General features: G+C 33.8%; 1 protein-coding gene across 2 annotated transcripts in view; it reads right to left on the bottom strand.

Moving 5' to 3' along the window:
• Positions 1–11,844, bottom strand: part of LOC6579069 (potassium voltage-gated channel subfamily KQT member 1) — a 63,249-nt gene extending 51,405 nt beyond the window's left edge. For both annotated transcript variants that reach the window (XM_044010810.1, XM_044010813.1), the window contains exon 1: positions 11,195–11,844. The gene's annotated coding sequence lies outside the window, so the exon portion shown is untranslated. The remainder of the gene's footprint in view (positions 1–11,194) is intronic.
• Between the last annotated feature and the right edge of the window lie 3,389 nt (positions 11,845–15,233).

Genomic DNA, 15,233 nt, shown 5'->3' with positions numbered 1-15,233 from the left:
GTTGCTGGCAATTCCCTCATAGCTAAAATGGGGTTTGGCCGCAAAAGCCGCAGGACACACAGAAACTTGCACTGGGAAGCGTCTTGAGTTGTTGTTGTGCCCGAAACTAGCTTTGAAGTTAACCCAAGGAACTTGGCACAAAATTTAATAACTCGCGACAAATTAACTTAGACAGCACACAGATGAGGGAGCTTAGGGAGGAGGGAGCTGGGGGTTGAGACTGGCATGCAAATTGCTTAAATACCAAAGTGTTATTTGCTTGAGTGGCGTGGCGTGGTCGCTGTGACGTCATTGTCAATGGATTTATTACGCATACGCCGCATGTGCAGCAACAATTTAGTTGGCCCCATTTGCAGAACGTGTTTTTTCTACTACTTCTTCTTCTTCTCCCTACACACGCACACGCACACACACGCACATATGTATATATTACTTTGTTCCTTTTTGTTGGTGTTGTTATTGTTGTTGTTGTTGTTGTTGCTGTCAACAAAAAAGTTTACACCGTCTGGCGTTCAATTTGACGTTCAGCTGTGTTGCTGCTGCCATTGAATGTCATAAAAATGTGTTTGAGGTAAGCTAACAATAACAAATAAACACACAAATGCTCCGCCTACCTCTACCGCCCACTAGCATATCTTTGTAAATGTGTGCGTGTGCGTGTGTGTGTATGGGTTTATTCACACATGCAAATGGCAAGGCAGCTAAATAAATGCTAGACAAAACCAACTATGCGATACCAGCACTTGCTACACATTTGATTTTATATGCTGAAATTGTTTCATTTCTGTATTATTGCTGCGCAGCCTGGCAACCCTGGCCTGGTTCACAGCTGCCGCTCAACACATTTACATTTAAATGTGTAAGGAGTATTTTTTTTTTTTATTGAAGTTCAAAGAATATGAAAATGAAATGCTTTCATATATGAAATATTGAAAAAAGAAAATGATTTTCTTCTTTTATTTTTGTTTTTTTTTTTTTTTTTTTTTGGCCCCATATAGAAATAGTCCAAAAACACTTTTCAAAGTCAGAGCAAAAATACTTGAAATTTCTTTGACTTCCTGCGGCAATTAGCATATTACACCAACTGCTAATTTATTCATTCAGCGCAATTACTTTATTAAAGATATAAAATGAAATTGAGATGTTTTTTCAAGCGAAACATTGCCTTGGCTTGCCTTGCCTTGCCTTGCCTTGCCTTACCTTTCCCTGCCTTCCCCAGTTTAAACAGTTGACAACCCTTTTGGCACTTAAGCAAACGTTCATAATGCCGTGTAGCAACAAGCTGAGAGGGTTGAGCCATGTGGAGCCGCAGTGAACAGCAAATACTCTCCACATAGCTCAAGTTGATATCTGATATGTGTATAAGAATTTGACATATATATTTTTTACAATTTGTCTGATGATAGCTGAGTGGTTGGTTTAATGCTGTTTTGATGGAGAAAATGATACTGAGAGCTATTTATATATATATGGCATACGTTAGGCTTTTATTTTTGGAACTTTATCAAAGTTTTTATAAGACATGTTCATTGTTAACAAGTTGATATATGAGCTATAAAGTGAGTAAAATTTAAGCTTGATTAGATAAAGTTAAGTCAAGTTAAAGAGGGTCTCGCCCCAATGTAGCTAATTCCACAAATAATAATATATATTTATATAAATATATGTATATTAAATATGTCTTGTTATAAAAAAAAATTAAATGTATGCATGTATCAATATTTATTATATATATTATTACTATATACATAATATTTTTTTAAAATATATATATAAATATATAGAGAGGTTCTTGATAGTAAAACTTTTTTATGAATGTCCTTCGTGTGACTGAAAAGTCTGCATTATTTTTGTCCTCAATCTAGCGAGTCTTGCCCGCTTTTTATAAGCTTATATACCTCTGTTATAAGTGACTGAAAATACCGCTGAGTCAATAGTCTAGTTCTTTTAGAAACACAACAAAAATTTCAAGTGAACTCAGCTGTTAATAAATCAACAGAGTTTATTTTGCTACAAAGAGTTATGGCAAGAGCGAAACAGTTTCAAACTGAAGGAAGACTATATTATGATGCTCAATTTATTATTATAATATATCAATCCTCGCACTAGAAACATTTACCTTAATGGCTAAGCAAGCCAAGCAGATGCTGCATTTGCTTATCAGCTCGATAAAACTAAAAATAAAAATAAAAACAAATTTCGAATCGTTTTTGCTAAATCAGTGCAAATCTGAAATATATATGTATATATATACCTCATAAAAATTCGGCAACGAAATGCCTGAGAAAATAAGAATACCTTAAGCGAAGGCATAAAAAAGTAAACAAATATGAGGTGTACTGTTGGGGTTTCGCTGTATGTGTGAGTGTGCCTATGTGTGTGAATATATTTTATATATGCCTGTATGTGTGTGTGTGTGTGTGTATGTGTGCAGTGCTATTCATTTTCGAAAAGCTGGCAAAAAGTTGCTGGCAATAAGCTCAAGCAACAGACGACGCAACAGCCACAACAGAGGCTGTGTGGGCGAGGGCTAAGTAAAGCAGCAGCAGCAGGAGCTACAAAGGATGAAGAAACCGAAGAGCAAGAAGAAGACGAAGAGAAGCTGCTAGCAGGAGCTGAGCAGAAGTGGCAAGAGCTAGTGACAGGCGCTGCTGGGGCAGCTGCCAAAGCCAGAGCCAAGAGCCAAGAGCCAACAGCGTAGGCAACGATTTTTAAAGTCTAACGCGCTTATTTACACATTGTGCCACATGTGGCACTGAACAATTTACATATGCCAGAGAGGGGGAGGGAACGAGAGAGGGAGTATATGTGTTTCAGTGTGTGTGTGTGTGTGTGTGTTATTGTGTCACTGCTTTACAATTTTGTGAAAATTCAAGTTGCTACGTTTAATACTTTTGCTCTGACGCCATTTTGTACACTTGGCTGCATGGTGCACACATCCGGTTGCCAGCAACAACAATTAAAAAAAAAAAAAACAAGCCAGAAGAAAATAAAGGACGAAGCAACCGTCCCGCCCCACGCCCACTTAACCACAATGAGCGCCAGCGGCTTAGCACCGTTCCGAGTCGCCAGTTGCTTAAGCGCCTTACACACAGACACATTCGACTGGGAAGGCATAAGAGGAGTGGAAAGGAATCATCATTATAATGCCATCACATACGCTCTCTATCTCAGTGACTACCTCCACACCTCCCCACCTCCCTCTCTCTCGCTCCTCGTCACTCTCAAAAGGCGACAAGTCTATTTCACTCCTGTGCCAGTTTATTTTCCATCCTCTTCCTGCTTAGTTATAGAGTCCTTACTTATAAGTATATTTTTGGTATAATTGACAGTGCTGCTAAATGCTTTGTGCCGTAACTCTGATGCTCTTGATACCCTCTAATTTCGTATGCAACTTGGGCTGAAGGTAGCTGCTCATTATGCTAATCTTTTCTTGCACGCAATATTTGTTGCATAAATTATTCCTTTCAAATTTCGAAATATTGCAATCTGAAGGGGATATTTATGAATCGATATTCATATTGAAAAAGCCCTTTGTATACTGAATAAAATACGAAATTGAAAGTGTTCTTAAATATGAAAAGAAATATTCTAAAGCCTCTTTTAATATGCCTATTTCTAAGAAGTCTTTCAATATGCGTGTGTGTGTGTTTTCGTAATATGTAGACTGCGAGCAGAGGTCGATATGGCTCTAGTCGTCCTATTATACTATATGATATATTACATATATACTATACAAAGTGTATGTATTATATATGTATATTATACTATTATTATTATCTGAGCTGTATTTATTTGCATATTTGAATTTGAATGCTGTTAATGTTGGATTCCATCAACAGATATTGCTCCTTCTTTACATAGCGATGCTATGCTATTAACAGCATTATGCTCTGTTAATAGCATAACTTTCAGGCCATTTCTCCTACTGGTTCTCTTGCCACTTCACTTGTACCTTTTCTTCACTATTAACTTTTTTTTTTTATTAATAAAAATTTAATTTATTTTTGGAAGTTAAAATTGATTAGAAATTATAGTTTAAATTATATTTAATTTCTACATAATATTTATACTTTTTAATTATTCTATATATCTAAAATGTTTCTGTGAACAACTCCACAAATATGTATATTTGAAATTTCTATAATATGCCAATATATTTTTCGAATTATTAAAAAAACCCCAGGAGACTTCCATCAAACCTATTAACATCTGTAGAACAGTCTCATCATTTAGCTTTATATAACATCATTTTAATGAGCATCTTTTGGTCACGCACTCCCATGGCTAGACCAATTTTGCCTATTCTCCTTAGCTTAAGGGCATATTTCACTTAAAAAACGGCATCAAACAAAAGGCAAAAAAATAACGAAGAAAAACATTTAACTTGAGGCCGCCTTCTGTTAAATGGCGCGTAAAATTTCACACTCAATTTGTGTGTGCGAGTGTGTGTGATTGTGTAGGAGAGTGTGTAAGTGTGTGTGCGTGTGTGTTTTAAAGGGTCTGCATTTGATTTTTGGTATTTTTTGCTGTTTAATATTCGTGTGGCTTAATAATATGAAATTTATGCGCATATTATTTTATATTTCCTCTCTCTCTCTTTTTTTTGCCTTTAATATGCTTAATATTTTGTTCATTTTTTTACAGTATTTTAACATATGGCACGCTCGATTTGATTTGCCAGCTCTTCCACATTGTTATAAATATTTAAATATGCAATCAGAATCATTTTGCTGTTAACATCAAAACTATTTAAAATTAATATGCTAACATCAAGCGGAAGAGAGAGAGAGAGAGAGAGAAACCAGCTTGATTTTATATAAAATCAGATTTTACATTCAAGGTAAAAACAGAAGAGCATTTACGCCCACCTTTTGTTCAGCTGTGCAAAGCTTAAATTATTCTTTGGACCACAAAACAAAAAAAATAAAACAAGTAAGAACGTTGCACTTTGGGGCGTTACCGACTGCAGAATACTCATTCGTAATTTTTAAATTTAGTAGCTGCTAAACTGTAGAGGAAACATTTGTATCTGATTTGCCACGCCCACATGGGCGTAGATATAGCCACAATATCTTTTTTAACTCATCTTGTCAATCCGAGTAGACATTCAAAATATGAACTCTCTTATACTTCAACTACCAAAGTTTCAGAGATACCGAATAATATTTGCCACGCCCCTAGGGGCAAAATCTTGTTCCAAATTCTAGTACCTTAAGCTTTCTTAACCTTAAAATTGCTTGGACAGTCGAGCACTGCTCAAAACCAATATACCCCTTTAACTTTCATGAATGCTTCTAACAAGCAAAAAAAAAAAAGAAGAGAAAATCTCTTGGAATAATATAAATAAAATGCAGCATTTTCTGTGCATTCAGTTCTGTGCAAGGACAAGTTTTTCGCAATTTACCCAAACAGGAATTCTATGCCAAGCAAATTTTCTGTTAAACAACATTTATAATTGTTAAAATAAATCGGTTTTAATTTAAGCTGCCCGGGCATCAAGTCAACTGTGGCGCTCTTTAAATGTCAAATTTTGAGTGAATTTCGTCGTATTTAATTTACTTTTTAATTAACTTTGATAAATTGTTAAAAGTCAATTATAAATTAATATATTCCGCATTTAAGCTGCTGCTTAAAATGTGATTTTTGGTCAGCTTTGATGGCTTTATGCTGCCTAAAATTTATAATTTATTTCGTTTCTATTTATAATTTTATACATTTTCAAATTTTATGTTTTTGGCAGTTTTAAAAGGCGAATTTATAATGAATATGAAGTTGAGATTAATTTGAATATGTTCTGAATGTTGATTTACTTTTTATTTAATCTATATAATAATTTCATAATTTTAAAGTTACTTCATTAGCATGCAAATTGGAGTTATAGCTGGGAAAGCTTTGAAAAAAAGTGGGAAATGGAATGAGTTTTGTGAAAGTGAAAAAAAAAGAAGTGTTTTGCCTATATTTTTGAGAAGTCTTTGAGCTGTTTAAAAGTTGATTTAATTAGAAAAAAATTATTATTTTTATTTTCGCTGAATCATAATGTAAAATATTAAATAAGAGGAATAAAGTAAAATTAATAAAATATATATCATAAATTTTTAATTTTTTTTATATATTATTTTTATGCATATAGTTTTTGATATATTTGATTTTTATTTATTTATTTATTTCTTTTTTTTTTTTTAGTATTTTTATTTACTTTAAATATATTTTTTTTATATTATTATTTATTCAAACGTGAGTATTATAATTTTCAATGAGTTCAATTTTAATCATTTCAATTTTCAGCCTCCATTTGCAAAATGTTAAATAATTTATATCCAAGCCAACTGCAAAGAAAATGCCCTTCAAAAAATAATTGTAAAGCCATTTGTAAAAAGTGCTGTAAAAAACGTTCACCAAAGACTCTGGTAAGCTCGTAATCGGTTTCCAGACACACAGAAATATTTTTTTTTTTTTTTGGTTGTCAGCCGAAATTGAATTCAAAGAGCGATGCAGAGAATCAGAAAAAAGCCAATGCTATGGAACGAAAGGATTTTCGATAAGATTAGCTGAGACTTAAGCGTCAACAACTTGACAACATATGGCCTAACTACCTATACTGAAGGCAAGCTCCGGCTCCTCGAAAGATAAATGAAAATGCTTCGACGACTTGATTAAAACAAAAAAGAGACAAGGAGAGGAAAATGTTGGAAGCTGAGTGTGCTGCGCGTTACCAGGGCCAACAAATCCCATAAACAATTCTGATTGCATTTCATTTAGTAATGTCAAATGTCATTTGCGAAAACGCGAGCGGAGGGCAATGGTGGTGGTGGGAGAGGTGGGCGTGTACAATAAGCAGAGAGATTACTGTAACAGACAGGCGGAGCGGTGGGGGGCGTACTGCTGTGAGCAATTTTGCTTTTGGGCATGGCAATAGATGTTTGGGCACATCAATTGAAATTTGTGTGTGTGTGTGTGTGGCATTAGCTACTATTTGCTCACTTCCACTCCGATCCAATACGATACGATACGATACAAGAGTGGCCATTAACACACAGCTGGCGCCCTGTGCAGCCCTGTGCAGCAATTCGTCTGCCCCAAAATTTGAAATGCGAAAAAGTTTTCTCTTTTATTCTGGTAAATGTTGTAATTGATTTACAAATGCAAATGTTTAGCACACGTCCTTCAAGGCGACAACTGGCAGGGCCCAATGAACTTGCCCCCCTACCCCTAGCACTCCTCTTCTCTGTCACAGTTACAAAAAACTGTTTTAGTTTTCCCCTGACAATGCCCACCCTCATACTCTCTCTCTCTGTCTCTCTTATAGGGGCTATAGCATTTCAGGCACGTACCAAATTTCTGGCTTATCTTTAGTGCAGGCCTCTTTATCTGGCCGGGGCTGCTTTAAATATGCCTTTTGTTTGTTTGTTTGTTGCTTTTGTTGTTGCGGCTCTTTAAAGCAGTTAAGTACTAGCAAACGAACACACACACACACACACACACAGACTCACTCAACCTGATGGGAGCTGTTTGGGAAACTAATTGAATCCGAGCTGCATTGTTGCGTATAAATTTTCAATTAGTTCTAACTTAGTTATGCTCTGTTTTGCAAAAAGGAAATTACTTTTGTTTTCTAGTATATATATATAAAAACCGAAATAAATGAAGTAGAACATTTTCTACAGCTAACTAGAAAAGCCTAGAAATTTTTTTTTTAAGTCAAAATAAAATATTAGGTTCTGTCTGTGTACCACTCAAGCCTTTAATGTTTATTTCGATTGAAAAAAAAAAAACTTTTATATATAAATAAAATTAATAAAAATATAAAATATATATAATATCTTAAAATAAAAATTAATATTTTGCATTTATTATTTTTAATTTATTATTAAATTCATTATTATAATTATTCAAAATTTAAAAATAAAATTAATGCATAATATTTATTTTTATTAAAGCTATTTATTCAATTATTTATAGCTTTCACATTTTTTCCTTTATATATTTCAAGACCATGCCTATTTTTATTTATTTGTATTAAAATATTTTATATATTATATATATTAAATATATTACTTATTATAAGATAGAAAAATTTTATTCATGTTTCTATTCAAATTTTAAAATTTTTATTTATATATCTTTAAAATATTTTACAATCTTATTAACTTTTACGAGTCGAAATCATCGTTACATCCCTGCGGAGTCTCTTAGCCTCCCACTCCCGTCAATCACAAAGACCTCAAGCTCCAATTAATTATGCCTTACAGCATCATCTGTTTCAGTAATAATTATGTAAGAATCAACACAAATTTTGTTTCCAACAAACTTTTACTGCTGTTAACATTTCAACAACAGCAAAGTTTCAGTTTTAAAAACAAACTACAGCTATATTGTGCAGAGCAATCAATTCTGAAATAGTCAAAATCTGTAAATTAACATAGACATCGAACATCGTTTTAATTACAAATATATATTTTATAATTCCCCACAACTAAAACTAAAATGACGTTAAGCCATTTAATCAATTTAATGAATAGAATGTAAATTTTGGGAATGCTGTAAAGCCTAAACAAATTGCTGTAAATAGGTTTATGGCAACAGTAAATTCATGGTCAAGGTCATTTCGGTTGTAAAACAATGTAATTATCGGCCAAAATTCTAATTATGCTAAAAATCTCGGCTATTATTTCTGTTTTTCTTCTGGCTTTTTTTTTTTTTTTTTTTTTTTTTTTTTTGGTTTGCATTTAACTGTTTGAGAATTGTAAACACACGTTTTTTTGTTTCGTTTTAACGTTGCTGTCGCTGGGAATTTGTGCTTCTGGCCTTTAGCTTTTCTAATTTGAAATTGTTGTTAAGCAAATCGCCAACGCATTCCGCTCAAATATTTTCACTCGTAGTTTTTAGTGTCCACAGTAAATTGGTTTGTCAGCAGCCAAAACGCGCTGAGCGATATGCAGCAAGGGGAGCACCGTGGCATAGCGGTTGAAAGGGGTGCAAGAGGGGAGGGGGACGGTGTGATGGCTGCTTGGAGCATATTTCCGGTTTAAGATCCCGGCACGTAGCACTGATGGAAATGAAGTTGAAATTGGCAAAAGCTGCAAGCAGCCAACATCACTTCTCTCTCTCTCTCTCTCTCTCTCTCTCTTTTTCACTCTAGCTATAGCTAGCTATCCATCTCTTTCTATTCGCACACTTTGCACACATTTTGACACTTAATCAGCTGGCGCTAAACAATTCTGTGATAATGCTTAACAAAAAAGATTTGTCTCTTTGGCTGACGGTTCCCTTAGCTATTTATTTAGCAATGTATAGGTGTATCTGTGTGTGTGTGTGCTTTGGCACCAACATGCCAATTCTTAAGAATCTTTAATGATTTCATTTCTTCTATATATATAAACATATAAATATATATATTCATATACATATATTTATATATTTATAAAAGACTTTTTGTCGATATATCTTAAACACATGTTTCTTCTGCGTCTTCTTCTTCTGCTTCTTCTTCATTCTCATCGGCTGCAGTTAGCAAGCGAGAATGGATTTAAATAAAATATATATAAATACAGCTGTTATACACAGCACATTGTTAGGTATATTTGATTTGATTTGCTCCTCTCCAAGTATTTGGCAGGCACTACAAAACAAATATTTGTATTGAATTTATGCATTGATTGGAATAGATTTTCATATTTCTCAATAAAATTTCGTTATGTTGTGGAGAATTTATTGATACTGCTGTTAATATATAGATAAATATATAGTATAGTAGTAGTAGATAAGTAGTATAGTAGTAGATAAATATGTTTATATCTATTAAGGTATAGGTGATAAATATGTATCAACAAATCTATCTATATCTTGATATGAAAGCTGATTTTCATAAATTATTGTTGAATATTATTGACATTGGCATTATTTATTTTTTATTTTATTTAAGTTTTAAATTTTATTCAAATTTATTAAATATTCACTTTAATTTTTTTATTGTTTATTCGATTTTATATATTTTTTAAAATTACTTGATAAATTATTTTTTTATTTTTTTATTTATACATTTTTTATTTTATTTTTTTTTTTTTAAATCATTAAGCTCATTAAGAATGAAAAATACCTTATAATAATAAATGGTAAATAAGTTTCTGTGTATTATTATTATTATTATTATTATTATTATTATTTGTGATTTATTCCAAAATTAAATTCATTTACAATTAACCTAATTAATTATGTTTAAAAATTTAACAACTTTTTAAAGTAATTTATAGAACTTGTTTTTAATATTTAAAAAAAATTTTACAGCATAAGCAAGTCAAATTTGAGGCTAATTTAGACGTTGTTTGTATATACTAAATTAGTATATACAAATACATTTCTGGCAAAAACCATATCCAATAAACAGAATTTAATTTAATTGCTCAGAAAGATATTCTCAAATATAAATACTGCAGATGTTTCTAATAAGATAAAAAATTTCAATATAGTACTTAATTTAAATAACTTTAAATGTATTTATTCACTTTTTCATTAAAGAGAATTTCAGTTATTAATTCAGAAAAAATCTAAAAAGAAAAATATTGTAGAACTAAATCTATATTTATGTATCATACATTTTTTCTGAAAGCAAAAGAATAAGAATAATTCAAAGAGAAGTTTATTAAGTATACGACCTGAGTTTATCAAAACACTTTAACTATAAATTTGCACTAAAAGTTGTACTTTAAATTTACTACGGATGTATATTGAAATATTTTATATATAGTATATTTAAAATCCCTTCCAAATCCGCTACAAATTTCCATGTAAAATGCTATTTACAAAGCTCTAAAATTTGCCGTAAAAAGTCTCAAATAAATTGCTCTAAATATTTATTTAATTCATGTTGTTTAGTGTTAAAAAATCGTGTGCAGACGTCTGGACTTAGGCGTTAAACATTTGTATATATGTAAATATATAGAGATATCGGACGATTATTTCCGCCGCCGCCAATGAGCGAAGCATTTAAAGAAAATGTAAATGAGAATTTATTTTTTTTTTCCATATTCTTATTTTCTTTTTCTGTTTCCCTTGTTTTTCACGCCAAGTATTTGCATTAATTATATTAAATATTTGTGCAGTGTTTGCTAATTAAATATAATAATTAAGAAATGTGAAGCAATTGTCAAACAATATGATTAAAAAAAAGAAACAATTATAAATTTTGTCGCACCTTTCTGCTGAGCTGCTTGCAATATCAGCAAAATAATTGTATTTTTATTTATTATTTGTTGTAGTTGCTGTTGTTTTTTGGTTGTTGAAGCGTCTTTGCGCCGGTTTTGTTTTTTGTATATTTTTATTTATTATTTGGTGTTGTTGTTGTTGTTGCTTGTTGATGGTTCAGCTTGTTGTTTATTTCTTGTTGATTGTACGCTTTGTTTAAGCCAATTTAAGCTTTTAATCAGCGCTTTTTGCTCGCACTACTACACAGAAACAAGGCGCGACGTACACGTACATACACACACACACAGACGTACGCACGCACGCTCCCACACACACACACACACACGCACGCACGCATAGACAGCAAGACGCGGCGCGGACTTGTGCCTATTTATTTGTTTAACTCCAATTTGTTGCTATTGGTTTTATTATTCGATTGCCACGCGTGCCAAAATATGAAATTTTTATATTCTCTATATATTTTTTTACAAAATATATCTGTGTATATATGTATGTATACAATTTGTATTATCACACGCACACGCCGCGCTTTGACGTCGATACTTTGATACGTATTGTAACTGTAACAGCCCGGAACGCAGCGGCGCAGCAGCAACGTTTGCCGTGGCGTGTGAACAGAACAGCGTCGTCTGCGATACTTGTGCGAAAAATTTTTTGCTACAAAAGATGCCGCCAATATAAGTACGTTGACGTTTGCGCTCAAACAGCGTCGCACTCAACGTGTGTGTTATCGGGTGTGAGTGAGTCGCATTGAGTGAGCGCGAGCGCTGGAGTGGGTGGCATTGGCAGGCAGCCACGAGCGCTCTCGTGCATACGTCATAGTTCGGCTCTTGGCATGCAGCAGCGAACATGTTGCGGTTCGATCTGAGTTGCGCTCAAACCAATCGGTTGCGACTCGCAGCATGTTCTAGTTGGAAGCTCGCGCAAACTGTTGCCGTTTTTCGAGTGTTTGCAAATGAACGCGAGTGTGTGTGCGTGTGTGTTTGTGTTTGTGTGCATGTTTTGGTTTGAAGCGTCGCGGCGTTTATTTGCCTTGGTTTCAGTTTTCGTGCATAGCATGCGAAATTGCTTGAGTAGGTTGGTAGGTCACTGCCTCGACTCACTGCATTAGTGTGGGTGTGCGTGTGTGTGTGTCGCACTCCTTTTACGCTCTATGCGTGCGAGTGAATATGCGTGTGTGTGTGTGTGTTTAGTCAACTAGTCTATGTGTGCGCGACTGAGCTTAAGTTCATTAACGGCGCTTGCTTCGCGCAACAGTTCACGGCATGCGCTGCCTTCTATACACAAGCACATATACACACATGCCTACACATATATGTACATATATACATTTACATGACCGTTAGTTAGTTGTAAGAGATACTCACAGCACAATTTGGGTGCCGATTGCCCTCGCGTCTATTTGCCTCTAGCTGATTCAATAAATGGCACCGCATTTTCACAGTGGCCCTGCGTTGCTGCCGCTGTCGTTGTCGCTGTCGTCGTCTTTTGCTTATTCTTCTTCTGCTTCTTCTTCTAATGCCTGTTGTTGGTTTTCCCTTTTATTCTATTTTATTTTTTCTTTTTTGGGTGCGGTCCCCCATACAAATCTGCGGCCATAGAGCTGATGGATATTATTTGCACGTGCTTGTATGTGTTTGTTTGCGCTTGTGCATATATTTGTGTGTGTGTGTGTGTGTGTGTGTATTTCTCTGTTTGTGTGGATTCCATTTGATGAGAAATCATACATATAAATAAAACGAGCTTTAGCTGAGCGAAATAATAAAGCGAAAAGGGTTTATTTTGATGGTTTCACATAGATTCGCTAAGTAAATGTAATTGCATTTAAGCTTTTTCTCTCACTTTGAACTTTTCCACGCAATCAAATCACAGTTAGAATTGCGGTTTTTATGTGAATTTTCTGCATTTGATGTTGGCAGTTTTTCCAAAAATGCTTTTGTATTTAAGTTTAATAATACAAATAGAAATTAGTTGAATAATTGATTGATTTCGTATATTAATTATAAATTAATTTAGGTTTTAAATTAAAAATTTAATTTGAATTTATAAATTATTGCATATATAATATGAGAAATATAAATGTATTTTGGTTTGATTTAATTTTAGAATTTACTGGGAATTAGTTTAAAAAGAGATTGCTTATATTGCAGATACCCTGTAGTGTAGTTTATTTTAAATTATTTTTTTTTTTTTTTTTAGTTTGTAAGAATTAATTATTTAATTTAATTAATTATTGATTTAAATAATTAGATAATTTTATTGTTAAAAGAACAAATTTTATTGTTAATCATTGTACTGTTAAAGTTTACAAAAAATAGGTCGAAGACTCTAGCAATATTTGTTTTATACATTTGACAAACCCCCGCTGAGATATTTTTAAATTTATAAATTTTTAGTACATATAAAAAATTTTATTGTTTTTTTCCGCATCATTTTAATGACATCATAAATATACCCAATTGTCAAGGTGTTAATGGGTATTTATGTATAGACAATCTTAAATTTTTTAAAGAGCTCATTTGGCAATAATGATGATGATAATAATAATAACAATAATGATAGCAAATGTGCAGCAGATGGATACAAATTATTGTCGCCGTGCTGCAGCGCATTATTCTCTCCCTCTGTATGTGTGTGTGTGCGCGTGTGTTTGGCTGCGAATGTAAGTGTGTCTGGGAATGTATGGCCATTTGGTGGGCATTTTTATGGCTATATATTTGTGTCTATTACCGCTAGCCAGGGCGCTAATTAAGTCCGCTGTTCGAGCTACCCACACGCACAATTTTTTGGCTGTTGCGAAAGGAGAGGGATACAAGGGGGTGGGGTTTGGGGGGCTTGTGGCGGCAGCTGGCAATTCGCTGGGGGGACTCATTAAAGGCAAATCCCAAATTAATTGGGTATTAGACACAATGCATTACGGCCAAAGCGAAAAGTGTTGCCTAGACCAGGGCCACCAGACCCAGCCCTCCACTTTGGCTATAAAATGCGCCCAGAAAGGGGCGTGGCTGGACCATAAAACCGTCACGCATATATCTACACATATAGCAATAAAATGTGAAAGGGCAGCGAAAATCGTCTTATTGATTCTACAGCCAGTTCTTCTATGTGGCCCCAGGCCAAAGGGTCATAAAAATATGAATGCAGTAAAAAAAAGCTAAAATAATTCATATTGTAAGGCATACAGGTTGTCCCCACTCTTCCTCTCCTAGTCCCGTTCCCAACCTCTACCATCCTCACTCTCTCTACCCCTATAAATATAGCATAAGTTTTTATGAAATATTTAAGCATATTTTTATACCCATTCACGAAACTGAAACGAGTATATTGGTTTTGTGTAGTCGCCATCTTGCTGTCTGTCCGTTCTTTAGTCTTCAAACTAGGAATTATTATTATTATAATATAATATTATTATTATAAAGAGTCCAGATTTTTCCCATCCGCCCTTGGGGACGTGGAAAATGAGTATTCTGTGCGCGATGATCCCGGACTGCAACGTTTTTACTTATTCTTGTTTATTGAGGCACATTTCTGTGCCGGGGACCCAGTTTATACTCTCTATATAAATATATATAATGTATGCAACCAAAGTCAGCAAATTCGAGTTTGACTATATTTTTGTTTGTATTTCAAAAATTGCAGACACCAAAACATACAAAAGCGTAGGCGGTTGGGAGGCGTGCGGTGGTAGGCGGAGAGGTGGGGCGGGTGCCCACCTCATAGAGAGACATAAATTGGCATTTTGTCCAGCTGGAGCAGAAAATGCTTTTTTGTTTGCTCTAAGGTCGTCCGGCATTTTGTGCCTGTTTGTCCACGGCTCAAAGCTCTTTTACAGATTTATGCAGCCCCCGTTTACAGAGACAGCCATTCATATGCCCTTATTTCAGGCAAATTGAAATTTTAAATTCAAATCGAGTTTCGAACTTAAATGTAATATTTTTATGCATTTTAGTATATTTGAGATTTTATTTTACAAAATGCTTAGCCTGTGTTAATTTGCATTTAATGTAAACTATTGTTGACTATGCAGA

This window comes from Drosophila mojavensis, unplaced genomic scaffold (assembly GCF_018153725.1).
Source record: "Drosophila mojavensis isolate 15081-1352.22 unplaced genomic scaffold, ASM1815372v1 contig_80, whole genome shotgun sequence".
NCBI classification, from domain to species: Eukaryota; Metazoa; Arthropoda; class Insecta; order Diptera; family Drosophilidae; genus Drosophila; species Drosophila mojavensis.
The sequence above is the reverse complement of the archived record's forward strand: the minus strand, read 5'-3'. Positions and strand labels throughout refer to the sequence as shown.